Raw genomic sequence first — 15,316 nt, forward strand, 5'->3', positions numbered from 1 at the left:
ATATATATATATATATATATATATATATATATATATATATGTATATATATATATTATATTTATATATATATATATATATATATATATATATATATATATATATATATATATATATATATATATATATATATATATATATATATATATATATATATATATATATATATATATATATATATATATATATATATATATATATATATATATATATATATATATATATATATATATATATATATATATATATATATATATATTATATTTATATATATATATATATATATATATATATATATATATATATATATATATATATATATATATATATATATATATATATATATATATATATATATATAATCATGAAGCTACAAATGTCGATTTAATATCAAATTCACGCTACTGAGAGTATCTCCATGGAGAATTATCACCGAAGGGGAATTTATATAAGTGATAAATGAACAGGTACCACTGGGACAACCCCTGACATGGACCCATTCAACGACTCAGTGGACGTTACACCGCACCATCAAGAGGTATAAATCATTACCAGTCTGCTGTACTGTTTTCCGTCGTGGCGGGAAATTTACTAGCCCGGCAATGCCATCATGATAGTTCGTTGGTGCGTTTGGAACACGCAGCTCTTATTATGAAATTTTTATCACACCGTGATTTATATACAATCTACAAATGTCGTTTAATATGTTTACCTCGAGAGTATCTCGATGGAGAAGGCGAAGGGGAATTTATATAAGTGATAAATGAACAGGTACCACTGGGACGCTGAACCCTGACATGGACCCATTCAACGACTCAGTGGGCGTTACCCGCGCCATCAAGAGAGGTATAAATCATTACCAGACAAGATGCTGTACTGTTTTTCCCATCCGGAAATTGTACTTAGCCTCGCAATGACCCACCTCGCCATGATAGTTGTTATACGTTTGGAACATTTCAGCTCTTATTATGAAATTTTTTATCACACCGTGATTTATATACAATCATGAAGCTACAAATGTCATTTAATATCAAATTCACGCTACCTCGAGAGTATCTCCGATGGAGAATTATCACCAAAGGAATTTATATAAGTGATAAATGAACAGGTACCACTGGGGTTGAACCCTTGACATGGACCCATTCAACGACTCCAGTGGACGTTACCACGCGCCATCAAGAGAGGTATAAATCATTACCGAGTCTGCTGTACTGTTTTTTCCATCGTGAGGGGAAATTGTACTTAGCCTCGGCAATGACCCACCTCCGCCATGATAGTTCGTTGGTACGTTTGGAACACGCAGCTCTTATTATGAAATTTTTTATCACACCGTGATTTATATACAATCATGAAGCTACAAATGTCGTTTAATATCAAATTCACGTTTACCTCAGTATCTCCGATGGAGAATTATCACGAAGGGGAATTTATATAAGTGATAAATGAACAGGTACCACTGGGGCCGAACCCTGACATGGACCCATTCAACGACTCAGTGGGCGTTACCACCGCGCCATCAAGAGAGGTATAAATCATTACCGAGTCTGCTGTACTTTTTTTTTCCCGTCGTGAGCGGGGAATTGTACTTAGCCTCGGCAATGACCACCTCCCGCCATGATAGTTCGTTAATATGTTTGGAACACGCAGCTCTTATTATGAAATTTTTATCACACCGTGATTTATATACAATCATGAAGCTACAAATGTCGTTTAATATCAAATTCACGCTACCTCGAGAGTATCTCGATGGAAAATTAAAAGGGAATTTATATAAGTGATAAATGAACAGGTACCACTGGGACGTTGAACCCTTGACATGGACCCATTCAACGACTCCAGTGGACGTTACCACCGCGCCATCAAGAGGTATAAATCATTACCGAGTCTGCTGTACTGTTTTTTCCCGTCGTGAGCGGGGAAATTGTATAGCCTCGGCAATGACCCACCTCCGCCATGATAGTTCGTTGGTACGTTTGGAACACGCAGCTCTTATTATGAAATTTTTATCACACCGTGATTTATATACAATCATGAAGCTACAAATGTCGTTTAATATCAAATTCACGCTACCTCGAGAGTATCTCCGATGGAGAATTATCACCGAAGGCGCGGTGGTAACGTCCACTGGAGTCGTTGAATGGGTCCATGTCAAGGGTTCGCGTCCCAGTGGTACCTGTTCATTTATCATTTATATAAATTCCCCTTCGGTGATAATTCTCCATCGGAGATACTCTCGAAAAAAGAATTGAACAACATAAGAAATGTGTGAGATATGCACAAGGGAACAGTGGTATATTTGTACATGTTAGTAAGAACAATCATGCTATCAACTGGGAAGGGGCAAAAAGGATTGTATATTCTAATAATGCACTGGAAAGGAACATCATTGAATCTAGCTTTATAAAAGAAAGTTACAACCATAATATGAATATCAGTCAAGGGATGTATAAACTTGATCCTTTAATATCAAAAGAAATTTGTAAATTGTTTAAACTTTAAGGTAGGCAGTAGAGATGTATGAAAATAGGATTATCATATTTGTAAACACAGTACGAGGGTAGTAATGTTAATGAGTTTCCAAACTCCGCCTCCATGACACCTGTCAGGTGGATCTGAGGTGGGGTATGGTCTGTTTATCAACAATGTCCCCTGAGAGTCTATTGTGATTTTTAGCCAAATGAGTTTTAAAGGCCACTCCTACCTCGACACCGGCCTGAGTGGGGATATGGAGTCTCTAACGGTTGTGTATGTTCGTCAGTACTGTTCTTGTAGTATATATATTTGTGACTTCTCACACTCTGTATCAGTCCTTCGTCAATGGCTTGGAAATAAAGGAAACTGGTCAGGACCTACACCCCGTTTCTTATTTTTCACCTGTAGTAATGTGTGATATATATATATATATATATATATATATATATATATATATATATATATATATATATATATATATATATATATATATATATATGTATGTATATATATATGTATGTATATATATATATATATATATATATATATATATATATATATATATATATATATATATATATATATATATATATATATGATAGATAGATAGATAGATAGATAGATAGATGCATATGTATGGATATATGCACACAAACATGTTTATATGTAAACATACATACAAACTTATATATGTACTGTACAGCTATCATTACTGGTTTTTCATCCTATTTCACGTATTTCATATGGTGTATTATTAGACTTTTTGTTTTGTTTACTCCATTTTACTGATCGGTAGAGTAAAACTTATTTTTTACATTACTGATAGATCTTTCAGTGGGTCCAGACTTGTCTGGCTTGCTTCAGTGTGAATGAAAATAATAATAATAATAATAATAATAATAATAATAATGGATAATAATGCATAATATTATTATTTTATATTGTATTAATTATTTTATTATTATTATTATTATTTATTATTATAATTGCCTGAAATCTAAAGCTATAGCATGGGAGTTTTACAATTGTTGTCAAACTTACATACTTATCACTTGCTTTATTTTCAAGGAGGTACAGCAGTTAATTAATGTATTGGCCTTCTTAAGGAAAGACCAATATAAGGAGACATATTATTAGACTTTTAAAAATAATTTTTAAATTTATTGCCTATGGTAACTATGTATACACTTTGTATTGACTCATGTTTACGTTTACGAATAATCATCACTGGCAGGGCATATATACTGTATATTATGTATGCAAATGTGAAGTATTATGTATGTATGAAATATAGGAAACCAGGCCTCCAAACTCAAGTTTCAGAAAAATAATACTGAAATGCATCAAAGTATATATTTGCTTGCATGCAAACTTGAAATTTTTATTTCTTTATATACTTTTATAAGTTTCACTGGTTATTCTTTGTAAAATAAATGTTACATATATATATATATATATATATATATATATATATATATATAATATATATATATATATATATATATATGTAATGTAAATATATCTATATATAATGTATATACATATACATATGTAAATATATATTTACACAAAATACACACACATATAATATATATATATATATATATATATATATATATATATATATATATATATATATATATATATATATATATATATATATATATATATATATATATATATATATATATATATATATATATATATATATAGTATATGTGTGTATGTCAAAATAAAAAATTTGCCTGGTATGAGATTTATTAAACATTTTGGTACCGGTCACAAAACCTAATTCATTTTATTCAAATTTGAAAATATGTCCCCACACAAGCCATTTTTGTATGAAAGATTTCAATATGCCTATCTGATATTGGTGCAAAAAAAAATCTCAAACTAGATATTGTTGGTGACAACAAACCGATCGTTTAAATACTTGTCTTTTTTATATTTCACTAAATTCTTCCATCACTTTAACAGCTCTCTCAGCTATCATGTTTGATCGTGGAATATCAAGCACTGACGGTGCCCTGTTCCAGAGTTTTCAAGCATTTCAGGGCACTGGCACATCTCAACTCTGTAATTCCAAAGTGAGGTCCTTGTAGCTGGCCTTGAATTTTTGATCAGTGAACCACGCTTCTTGCCAGCTGTTGGCGATGAAATTCACTGGACGTTCCAAAATATTACGCCATGATGGTAGTAAAAAGTATGCAAGGAGCGTATACAGCCTCGAGTTCCATCGGGCGCACTGTGTAGAAGGCAATTTTTCCATTTGATAATTTATTGCTTCTTGTAATGCTGGAATGCTTGCATGGTTCATATAAGTGGAAGTCATCTCTCCAACCCGGGTTTCAGTCTTTTCCATTTGAGTCTCTGCCTTTGTACTCAGTTTGTAGATTATTATAATTTTAACAGTTCATCGACGAATTTGTAGTTCAGACTCTTTGTAGTTGTTTCAGAAACATAGAAGTCAAGAACAGCAATATTCTATCCAATATGTGATGCTGACACCCAATGTATTGAGGCAATGTCTAAGCCCTTTCAAATTCTTGCAACCACACCATTTGAACGTCCAGTGTTTACGGCAGTTGTGTCACACACAATCATTTTAATGCTTGACCAGGCATCATATTCATCAATAACTTTCTCGAGTGCATCATATATCTTTTGAAGATCCACTTGCACTGTACAACCCCTAGTCTTACATCTCTAGCTGCACTTTGATGCAGACCACTTTGGTATTCCTGTTTCACTAATCTTTTCCCATCAAAATGGAGACAATAATCCTTCTCTTCCTTTATAAGTGACTTAATCTCACCCTTCTTCTTTTTCTGCAAGTCTGATAACTCGCCATACTCCTTGATAACCTGTGCACTTATTGTGTTGGTGTAGGAAGAGGCACGCCTTCTTCTGCAAGACTTGCCAAACTTTAGATGCCTTGTTGGTAGACAGACTCTGGCGACTCACTAATTTTTGTGGCCTGGTGTGTAGAAGATGGTTTTTTTCTCTTGTTCGGCACTGGCTCTTCATCAGAACTGTCCTCTGTTACACTGCTGACATTTTCACCTGAACTAACAGATTCACTTTCCATGTCAGATATAGTAGCACTTTGTTCATGTGATATTGGAAGATGTCTCTGTCTTTTGAAGGACGTAGAGAGGACTTAGGTGCTGGCTTGTGAGTGGTGTATCCAACCTTCCCACCTGACTCAATTTGTTTGTGATAAAAGCTCTTTATCCTCACGGCACAGCCAAACACCATCAACTTTGGTGATGTCAAAATGCTCTTCATACCATTCAAAAGCCTTCCTTTGGTCTACGTTGATTCTTCTCATATAAAGTATCGTTTTGTCAGTCGTGCATTAATGGCTTGCTGACTGAGAGTAGGAAAGCTGAATTTTCCCCACAACTCTGATAATTCCTGACAAATCCGTTTTATCCTAGTACTTTTCATTTTGTCTTCTTCCAGTAACATGTAGTATCTTCCCAAAACATGCCGTTTTTGAGGTAGCCTGGTGAAACTTGTCAAGCATTCAACACGAGGAAGATCACGCCGCATTGTATGAATGGATGATGGTAGATTGGAAGTCCATTTTTGTGCATTCTTTTCACAGTATGACTAGACTTAAATATGTTTCCCGTTTCTCTGAAATACAAGAACATATGATTGTTAGGACTGCAAATCAACACTTCAGTATGAGTATAAAACTAAAATGCAAACCTCTTTTCAGTAGCATTAATGCAAACTCCTATAGAAATTACCTGGTGAGAGAGCCAGGCAGCACATCCAATGGCTGTCAAGTCCGAGAGGGAACTGAACATTACTGAAGCTACTGAGCCAGCCTATAATGGCCTAGTAGATGATGCAATACACCCAAACACACTGTGGTAGTATTGCATCATCCAAATTTACTCTGAGAAAATCACCCAAGGTTTTCTATTCTAGGGTTTATCACTTGTTAAATTGTGATCAATAGTCTCAAATTAAAATACAATTGGGCTCATGAAACCTGAATTATCAACAAGGCATTACTCATTCTGCTTGAATACCATATAAAATACTTGTTTGTAAGGTGTCTAAGATAACAAAATGCATAAAATGTCTCTAAAATTTTTAATGACAATAATTCCCTATTTTGGTGAGAACTGGTAACTTTAAGTGCATCGATGGGGACCTTTTTCACACAATATCAAAATAACGGTGATTTTTATAATAAGTGATAGGAATACATCACATAAAATAGCAGGAGCATTAAAATTTGAAAATATTTTTTCTCATAACCTAATATATATATATATATATATATATATATATATATATATATATATATATATATATATATATATATATATATATATATATATATATATAGGTGTGTGTATGTGTATATACATATATATATATATATATATATATATATATATATATATATATATATATATATATATATATATATATATATATATATTATATATATATATATATATATATATATATATATATATATATATATATATATATATATATATATATATATATATATATATATATATATATATATATATATTCTCATAATTTACGTTTTTACTTAAATTTTAGTTAATGATAAATGCTATGATACAAGACCAGGAAGAACATTCTTTATTACAAAGCTTTGAGGGTATAAAACCTCATCATCAGGCTGAAAAAAACAAGGATGAGAATCAATAAAATTACAATAAAATGAATTGTCATAATAAATCTTCAGCAAAAATACTAACGTAATATAAAATGAACAAGTAAATACAAACTAAAAGGGTGAGACGTAAAATAACGAAAAATTAAAAACACAAACATAAAAATATGAAAATAAAACTATAGTGAAATGTAAACAAACTACTACTCACAAAGTAAAATATTTAACGACCTAATTGAGTACCTACTATGAAATTACACGATAGCTAGTTGAATACCAGACGAGTTGTTGTTCAATTCCGGCTTCATCTTTTTTTTTTTTTTTTTTGTTCGCAGTGTGGTCTGCGATACGTGGGATCTAGTTCCCGCTGGCTCAGACACAGAATTTTGGAACACAGAGGTCTTTCTATTAGAACTAGGTTTCCCCTTTCCAAACCACCCTTTTCTGCCATTAGAGAACACAGTTTAGCACAGGACCATCCTTTCACTGACCTGGATTTTCGGGTACTGTCTTTTTGTTCAAACAGACTAGACCTTTTAATTTCAGAGTCGCTGACTATTTTTATGTTTGTGTTTTTAATTTTTCGTTATTTTACGTCTCACCCTTTTAGTTTGTATTTACTTGTTCATTTTATATTTCGTTAGTATTTTTGCTGAAGATTTATTATGACAATTCATTTTATTGTAATTTTATTGATTCTCATCCTTGTCGGTTTTTTCAGCCTGATGATGAGGTTTTATACCTCGAAAGCTTGTAATAAAGAATGTTCTTCCTGGTCTTGGCAATATTATTTATCATTAATATATATATATATATATATATATATATATATATATATATATATATATATATATATATATATATATATATATATATATATATATATATATATATATATATATATATATATATATATATATATATATATATATATATATATATATATATATATATATGTACATAAACTTCATTATTATTAACTTTTTGTATGAATTATCAGAACAATATACGATTTTATATATTCTATTATTCAGAGAGAGATCGTGTTTTCGCTGTCACCAAGTAAATAATCCATTTTCCTTCCGTCGTCAATCATTTACACAACCAACCCGTCCAATATTTGAAGACTTGCGTCAAACAGTCTTTGACGTCGAGGCAATACCACCATAGCCTTTACTTATCTAATATTCTCATGTATCCTCTCCATAAGGAGATACACATTACATATGTATATGTATATATATATATATATATATATATATATATATATATATATATATATATATATATATATATATATATATATGTATATATATATATATGTATATACACATGTATATATTAAATATATATATTTATAAATGCTTTGTTTACCTCTCTGTTGTTATATTTTAATTATGTTTTGTCTCACTGCACTTTGCCTTTAATTTGCTCTGACTCTTGATCATGAGTATTTAGAGGTTTTCTTAGATATTCTGCGTATGACTTTTTTTTAATAATTGTGTCACGAAATGAACGATGACTTATCGTTTCATTATACATCGGATTTATCATGGGGTGTTTTTGGCAAATAGATTGCCGCGTGGAAAGAAAGTCTAAATTCATAAGTTAAGTGTCTGTGGTTTGAAATAAAACCACTGCAGCACTTAACGAGTCTTTGATTTCATGCGATTACTTACTGATATATATATATATATATATATATATATATATATATATATATATATATATATATATATATATATATATATATATATATGAATATATACAATTATAAACCGTTTATCTTAATAAAGGGTAGCTCCAAACAAAGCAAAATAACAGGAAATGCTTTCCCATCCTTTAGCTTGTGAAATGAATACGATCACTAAATGCAAAACATACAATTTCGTGAACAGCTCGGGAACACAACAGCCCCAAGCCTCATCCCCCTACACCGAGATCTCACTCTAACTGGATGCCAAGGGTCTATCCCTCGGCAGTTCCTTTACCCCCATCCAACTGATGTTTCAGAATAGTCTGATATATATATATATATATATATATATATATATATATATATATATATATATATATATATATATATATATTGCCTATATATCTTTTTACTACTTCCTCGTATCTCTCTCTCTCTCTCTCTCTCTCTCTCTCTCTCTCTCTCTCTCTCTCTCTCTTTCTCTCTCTCTCAATATATATATATATATATATATATATATATATATATATATATATATATATATATATATATATATATATATATATATATATATATATATATATATATATATATATATATATATATATATATATATATATATATATATATATATATATATATATATATATGCAAGCCTCTATTTTTACCTAACAATCTAAATTTTGCTAAGGGGCTTTCTAAAATTATTCAAAAAACATATTGGTGCTCTTGACATTAAATTAATACCAAAATCCTAAAACCATTGGTTCTTTGTTTCCCTTCAGGATCGGCTCTGTCCCTTGATGACGTCGGGCGTCGTATATGAGTATAAGTGCCCCGGATGTAGTATAGGAATTACGTTGGTTCGACTCGGCGTCTCCTCAAGGTCAGGCCGATTCTCAGCATGGGCATGAGTTATCGTACGGGTTGCAGATTGTCTAATCCCGAACTTTCGAATATAAGATCCCACGCTAGAGGTTGCAAGACGCCAATAAAATACAACAACTTTAGAATAATTGGCCAAGCTAAGGAACCTGGAGAACTGCTTCTCTTGGAGAGTCTCAACATCAAAAGAATTGTACCGGCGCTAAATTGCCAATCATCGGCTGTTCCCCTATTCATAGCATGATGCGAGTGTTTGTTTACATTTGTCCGCCTCCTCCTCCTCCTCCTCCTGTTTTTATGCTGTTTTCTTTTAGTGTGTTTTCCTCTTTCATCCTGAGAGGTGCGCCTTCTGCTCTACCTTTTAAGTTTATTTTTAAGTTCCTTTTTATTAAGCTCAGTTTTTATTAAGTTCATTTTAAGTTTACATTTTAAGTTTTCTTTTACTGGTTCTTTAATGTGTAAATGTATTTAAGTGCGATTGTGTTTAAGTTCAACTGATTTTCTATTTTAAGTTTTTATGTTTTGTGTATATTTACTTTTAACTATTTATGCTGAATGTCCCTTTTAATTTATAACTGTAGATGATGTCCTGATGATGTGACCACGGGCCAAGAAACGCGTAGACGAATAAATGTATGTACTGGGTCTGTATGTGTTCCTGCGCCCTTCTCCTGCCTACTATAGTGCCCTCCGATGTGTGGATTATATATATATATATATATATATATATATATATATATATATATATATATATATATATATATATATATATATATATATATATATATATATATATATATATATATATATTGTCAGGATTTACGATTCCTCCCTCCCATTTAGCTGTGATCTAGTTAGCATAGTGATAAATTTTTGTCTTAGTTAGCGTTGTCAGGCGCCAATATGGCGGGTTGTAGTCGTGAGAATATTTGAACCACATAAAAGCCGTTAGCCCCAGTAGTTAACGTGGGCTTTCCTTCACTCCCCCCCCCCCTTTCCTCCCCCCTAAAATTGTTCGACCCAGGAAACAATAGGAACCCCCTTCTCACCCCCATCATGTGAGGTGGGAGTATTTAGGTATGGGGAAGGTCAAATAGGCATATTAAAGCTAGGGGGCCAGGTAGGATTTTAATCTGAAAGCACTTAACTCTAAGTATGATTTTCCTCTGCCCTCTTTGCTGGTTCTCTTGACATATTTGGAGGGATGTCGGACTAACGATGAAGCCCTACAAGACGCCGTTGGCTTTGGGAAGCCAGTACTAGTCTCAACTTCTTTCTCGACGGATGCTCCGCCAATTTCCTCCGGTAGCTGGTCGAACCTATCGCCGAGAAATAACCGATGTCGAGTGCTGGCACCGCAATTATCTGACAAGGTGTGTACCTCGCAAATAGTCAGTAAACCAGCCCTTCCCCCCTTTTACTTAAACTCCTTAAAATTCCATTTCTTTAAACTTTAACTCCTTCCTCCACAAAGCAAGTTTCCCTTGTAAGATTCCTGCCTGGCCTTCTATATCTCGCCATTAATGTGCCTTGAATTTCAGTAGAGATCCCGTGATAATCATCCATTTATCCCTCTCCCAGTGCAACTTAAGGGCAAATTTAGGCTAAGGAATACCAGTGTTAAATTGACTCTTTGTGTGAGTGTGATCACGTGGTCATTGTTAAAGCCCACGCAGCTACGATTCCCATATTGTGCCTACGTGATTTCATCATAATTATCTGCTGGGCTACGTAGTGGTTAATATTTGACAGGTGAAAAGGTAACATTTATAAGGGAATTCAATTTCCTTCAGTGTATGCCGCCGCCTAACCTAGAACCTCTCATACAGAGGAGAGACCAACCAATCCGTGTGCTCTGTGCCTGATAATTTTGACTGCCTTTCAAGCCCGCAATATTCCTGGACGCAGTCCGATCCTTGAAATGCGTTGTAGCTTTGCCAACCGTTTATAGGAACTGTTTTCCCCATCCTGGAGTTCAATCTGTTGCAGCATCTGACTGAGACTATTCAGTGTAATCGCGGCACAGTTCAAAGCGTAGTCTTTAACCACCCTCCCAGTGTATATTAAAGTAACTTAAAGTAAAGTAAAGACATTGCTGACATTCAACATTAAATTATTCATTTCGCATTCAAAACCCGCAATTAGCAAGAAAGTAGTGTTTTCCTCCAATTCCACTTTGTGCTCTGTCCACGACGGAGCATGAGCGAACGATCAGCTGTCCTTTTCACGCGCGTAGTAGTCCCACAACGTTCGTTCAAGGAACGAGCCTCCTCCATGTGTGCTTAACATAAACCAGGAAACTTTGTGAAACAATTTGAAACACCCTTGCGTACCATACCACAGCGTTTTGATGCGTGCGAAACAGTAGCCATTCCATAAATACTGAAACCTTAACTTAACGTAATTTCGCAACCATAATTTATTTTCGCTTAAGCGCAAGATAAAGTGATTAAAATTTCATAACAAATAAGTTCCGTTACACAACGCTCACTGAGAGAGAGAGAGAGAGAGAGAATTTTTTTTTTTCCTTCTTTTCCCTCGTGTACCCTTTCATTTTAACAGGATTTAACACTTACAAGTTGGGAATCAACTCACAAATTATAAAAGGCAGATACAAAGAATTATATTAATACTTAATCCGGGAATTTCGAATTCATTACCCATTAAATTTCATCATATACACAGTGCATAATTTCTGAGCGCTTGTGTTTAGCGAGTAATCAAGCATAACAGCTTGTCCTTTTCAAGTGCTTCAGCCCAGATCATTTATTATCATGTATATATATATATATATATATATATATATATATATATAATATATATATATATATATATATATATATATATATATATATATATATATATATATATATATATATATATATATATATATATATATATATATATATATATGCCTAACCATCCAGCTATATATATATATATCGCGTCTTCCAGCTGGAGTGGAGGAAGTGGGGCACCTTACCACATTGTGTGCCTCTCTCATAACTAGCTACCCACTCGTGTCATATCCAGTTTCCATTTCTCTCAGTGCCACTAATCTGCGGCACTGCTAAGCACCCAATCACTGAAGCACTTATCTTCCTCCTTTCACTTTCCTTTCTCTTCTCTTCTGCTGGAGTCTCTCACTTCTTTTACTCCCTACTTACCTTCTGCTCAGGCAGAGTACCTCACCTTCAGTGCCAATTCATGCACTGACATTTTGCACTCCTCCACAGAGAGCACCGGCACCACAGTGCCACCCAACCAAAGCAACCTCTCATAAGCCATTGCACCTACAGTGAAGAAACAGAGTGCCATACAACCAGAGTTTCCACCCATAAGGACCGCAGCTCCTTCAGGAACACCTCATTAACAGTGCATCTGCCCATAAGGACCATAGAGCCTTCAGGAGCACTCCATTTACTAGCGTATCCACCCATAAGGACTCAGGCTTCCTTCAGGAACGCTTTCTCTAGTGTGACCCTCGCATGGCACACTCATCCACAGTGCCACCTCCTTCAAAGGTGCCACTCATTGAAGTGCCACTAATCTAAGGACACTTCCTCATCGTCACAAACCTTTTCCTCCGGGAACACCCAAGTAACTCACTCAGCACCCCTTCCCCATCAGCAAATGTCAACCGAGGAGCACCAATATTTTAGGAATATAGGGAAGGAGGACGGTCTTTCCGGCCAGGCTCTTCAAAGGTTTGTAAGGGAACAGATTGCTGAGAAGAGAAAGTATGAAGAAGAACAAAGGCAGCAAGAAGCCAAGCAGCGGAGAGAAGAAGAAGAAAGAGAAGAGCAGAGAAGGCAGCAAGAAGCCGAGCAGCGGAGAGAAGAAGAAGAAAGAGAAGAGCAGAGAAGGCAGCAAGAAGCCGAGCAGCGGAGAGAAGAAGAAGAAAGAGAAGAGCGGAGAAGACAGCATGAACTAGCCCTCAAAGACAGGGAGCTCGAGTTGGAGAGAGCCAAAAAGGAAAGCACAGAAGCTTTAGCAGCACAACAAGCCTCTAGCCCCACTCCATCTGCACTAAATACCTCTCTGTCGACAGTCAATAACCTTGTGGGAAAATGGACTGAAGACGAGCCGGAACAATGGCTCGAAGAGATTGAATTCCTCTTCGAGACCTATGACGTCAGCCTGGCTGAGAGGGCCTTACTGCTTACCAAGCACCTAGATGGGAAGGCTAAGGCTGCTCACTGAGCCCTGGAAAGAGATCAACGAGGGGACATGGCTGCCGTCCATGAGGCCATTGCTAAGGCGTATGAAATCACCCCTGAGAGGTGGAGACAAAGATTCAGAGGTATGGCTAAGAACTTCGGCTGGTCCTGGACAGAATGGGCCTGTCACAAGACCCAAGCTGGGACCCGCTGGTTAGAGTCTATGCGGTGCAACACCTTTGAGGATTTGTTCAACCAGACCATGCTGGAGGACCTCTTCCAGTGTGCGCCCGTGCCGTTGGCTGTGTATCTTAATGATAAGCAGCCAGCCACCTTTGAGGAAGCCTGCCACTTAGCTGATGCCTGGGAGACATGCAATCCTTCCCATGGCACCTTGCAGCGCAAAATAGTGCCACCCGGACACCTCTCGGGCCTCAATCACTCACGGAACGGCCCGCCTAACAAACCTCTGTGCCCCATCTGTAAAAGGCATGGCCTTGCCGAAACAGATTGCCGCTATAAAGATAGCAATCAGCAGGGCAACAACCCTCTGCAGCCTACCAGCAACTGTCAGTCCTCCTCTCCGCCTAATTCAACACCGTCTTCCCAGCACACCGTCACTGCCGGGAAATCAACATATCACCGGGGCCCCTGCCAAGACTGTGGAGCTTCAGGACACTCTTCTGCTGGGTATCCTGCATGCCCAAAACATATAGTCACCCCCAGGCACGTTAACATGATCAGTGCCACCACCTCCTTAGCTCAGCCGCCAGAGAGAACTCACCCTGAGAGGGTCTGGACACAGTCCATCTCAGTGGCTTCTCTGGATGGTTCCAGCCCCCCAGTGCACCTGCCAACTACTGCTGACACTGGCTCAGACATTAGTCTGATCGATCGGGCCCAAGTGCCAGCCAGTGCCAAGATAGAGGAGCACACCAAGTGGACCGTGACCTGGGTGGACGAACAGTCCCTGACCGTCCCCACAGTTAAGCTCAGGGTGATCACCCCTTGGAGCAATAAAGTGCACTGTCTTGGCGTTGTCAAGCGAATTAGGCACGGAGTGGAGTTCCTGCTTGGTCGAGACATCGTCTGGGGATGTCCCACCCCCACACCACTCTGTTGCCTGACTGCTTCTGCCAGCACATCCAGCGCCACGTCTTTCGGATAGGGACACAGCCTTTGTGACAGCTGTGCCACCGTCAACCGAACCTGAGCCACCACATCCACATTCCAGACCTAGTCCGCTGGTCTTGCGACCGGACGACCACCAACGCATTACTCTCTTTACGAAGGGATCTCACCAATTACCGCTGCAGGACCTGCAACATAAGGGGCCACTCTGAGAGATGGTCAAAGTGCCCCAGTAGGCTAGCCGCAGCGACCAACTCCACCGAACTGAGAGGCCCAGCCCTCTCATGAAGACAGGAATCACT

The 15,316-nt window shown here is 36.0% G+C and overlaps 1 pseudogene; it reads right to left on the reverse strand.

The window, feature by feature from the left end:
- Positions 1-5,008: 5,008 nt before the first annotated feature.
- On the reverse strand, positions 5,009-13,011 carry LOC136829988 (uncharacterized; annotated as a pseudogene).
- Between the last annotated feature and the right edge of the window lie 2,305 nt (positions 13,012-15,316).

This window comes from Macrobrachium rosenbergii, chromosome 45 (assembly GCF_040412425.1).
Source record: "Macrobrachium rosenbergii isolate ZJJX-2024 chromosome 45, ASM4041242v1, whole genome shotgun sequence".
In the NCBI taxonomy this organism is placed as follows: domain Eukaryota; kingdom Metazoa; phylum Arthropoda; class Malacostraca; order Decapoda; family Palaemonidae; genus Macrobrachium; species Macrobrachium rosenbergii.